Raw genomic sequence first — 2,615 nt, forward strand, 5'->3', positions numbered from 1 at the left:
GAATTGGGGCCTCTAAGGAGGACAGTTCCACTACTGGAGTTTTACGTGGAGGTTCAAGCTGGAACTGTGGAAAGCTGGGAATGTAAAAAAATTAGTGAAAAGTGAGACTGGGGGTGAGGGGCACAGAGGCAGCCATTCCCAGTGTGGGGCAGAGGGAACCTGGGAGTGAGGTGTTCAGAGACAGCCGCTCCTAGAGTCACAGGGAGTGGCACTTTGGGGCAACACTTTCCTTTCAAATAAAACGTAGGGTTGAATCAATTTAATATACAGTCCTCAAATTAAGGACATATCAGATATTAAACTGATAAGAACAGATATAACTTAAAACAATGTTCGTATGTCACGGTCCAAGAGACACAGACAAGGCTTTCATCTCAGGGCCAAAAGACCAAAACCATCAAGAGACTTGATCATAGCCTTTGATAGGCCGAGAGAGACCACTTGCACTTCGATCTTAGCAGGGTAGTTTGCTCAGAACAGCACCCCCAACACTTAGGTGGTTGGGAGAGTGGGGCTAAATCTGCGCAAAGGGCGGGGAAGAGAGCAAGATCAGCCTTATAGGGGATTAGCACTGGTGGAAAATTTGATAGAACAGTTTTCCACTGGAAAAATGCAGTTTCCTTAAAATGGAAACATTTAGCAAAAATGAATCTATTTTGACAAAATTTGATGGGAGAAAGCCTAAACAAATCATTGAAACTATCACTTGCATTAGACTTCTCTATTATATTAAATATTGATTCATCTATATTTGTGTGTTCTTAGATTCTATAATAAGATATTTAACATTAGGTTTCATATGTTTTGACAGTATCAAAATGAAACATTTCAATGTTTCCAAATCAATTTTGGGGGAGTATTTAAGGGCCATGGTAAATTTCAACTGTTTGTTCAAAACTGGAATAAAGATTTCATAATTTTCCAAACAAACGCCATTTGCAGACCAGCTCTGCATCCAGACTGGCACCCCTGAACACCTCCCCGCCCCCAACCCCACCCCGTATTCAAAATCAAACCCACAAAGCAGGGGGTGAGGGAATCGTTGATGAGGACGACAATGACAATTTGCTTGGCATACGATTTAAGTTGTCCCCTTTACCTTCTCAAAGGTGCAGGCCCAAGCTGAATGGAGCAGACGGACAGGAGGGCATTTTGGAGAGGCAGCACCATAACATCCTCAGTTCCGTAGGCTTTGCTGGCCCAGGCACTTTCCCTTTAATGAGCTATAGTTCTGAGATGCTGCTCAGCCTTGGGGTGCCCTGCCAACACTGGAGCGCAATAAGGAGAGGAGAGAAAGTAGGGAGGTGCCTTCCAGTCCCGTTGGATACAGAGAATTTCATGGAAGAACAGAGAACAGCAGTAGCAAATATACTGCTCCAGTACAGGGACCATCCCTCTCCAGCAGGGCTGGGTATTGGGAGAAAGCTAGTGGCTTGATGCAATACGCCTGGTAAGGAAGAGGAATGTTGTGACTAAGGCATGGGCGTGGGACTCAGAAGACCCAGGTTCAAATCTTGCCTTTTCCCCCACAGACAGCTTGGGCAAACGTCGATCTTGCCGCACCTCAGTTTCCCTTCTGTACAAATGAGATAATCATGCTTCGTCTCATCTACTCCGGGCACTGTGTTCCTGTGTGGTTTGTACAGCACCGAGCACAGTGGGGACTCAATCTGAGCTGGTGCAGTAAGCTCCACAGTAATTTAAATACTAACTGCAAAAAAATTATGGTTTGAAGGGCAGGTGTGGGAATGGAAGAGCCTGTGAAAGGAGTGAAAGATAGAGAAGCATTTTTTTTTTTTTTTTTTAAAGCAGCAGCCTAACCTCCCGGGAAATTGATTTAGGAAAATTGCAGGCATCTCCTAGGAACTAGAGGCCAAGCTCTCCTCTTTAGGAGCAATTTTTAAGCCTTTTCATTGAGTGCTTTGTAAAAAGGGGAAGGGGGAGAGGGGAGAAAAAATAAACTGATGTCTCTTCCGATAATTCGTGAGGGCTCCGCATGCATTGTAAATATCTGCCTTTATCCAACAGGCAATTTGCTGAATTTCATAGACTGCTTTTGTATTGCTATTTGCTGAGCCGCGGTCTCAGCGGAAATCTCGCCTGGTTTAATGCTCTCTTTCTCACTCTGCATAATTGCCCGGTGCGATTTGCTCCCTGGAAAGGTTACAGAAAGAAGAGAGGGTGGAGGAAGGAGGACTTGGGGGGAGAAAAGAAGACGTAAGACAGGGAAAGCTGACAATATTTGAAACTCAATTGCTTTTGAGCCAAGAAATGCAGCAGTGAAGCAAGCACCAGCCAAGCACGCCTCTCCCCCACACCCACCCCTCCTAAGGGTTGGAGGCCTTTCTTGCTGCCCCATAGGAGCATCACTAGGGCAAATGGAAGAGACAGCTTAATGCCCAGTGAAACAAGAGCCACCTTGGATTCTATAACAGGGGCTTGGCCTTGGGCTGGAGCCCCACTCGAGGGGACTCAGGTTATTTCCCATTAGGAGCAAAAGGTGGCTGCAGTGAGCGGGATGCTCAAGTGACACTGTAGAGTGAAAGGCTCCTGCAGGGAAGACCCTGAACCCAGGGGAATTGCTCCAACTAGGCAGGGCTGGAAGCAGCCTGCAG

At 46.2% G+C, this 2,615-nt stretch overlaps 1 pseudogene; it reads right to left on the bottom strand.

Annotated features, from left to right (window-relative positions):
- Positions 1-243: 243 nt before the first annotated feature.
- On the bottom strand, positions 244-331 carry LOC112060488 (U2 spliceosomal RNA; annotated as a pseudogene).
- Positions 332-2,615: the final 2,284 nt, after the last annotated feature.

Source organism: Chrysemys picta, chromosome 4, assembly GCF_011386835.1.
Source record: "Chrysemys picta bellii isolate R12L10 chromosome 4, ASM1138683v2, whole genome shotgun sequence".
Taxonomy (NCBI): Eukaryota; Metazoa; Chordata; order Testudines; family Emydidae; genus Chrysemys; species Chrysemys picta.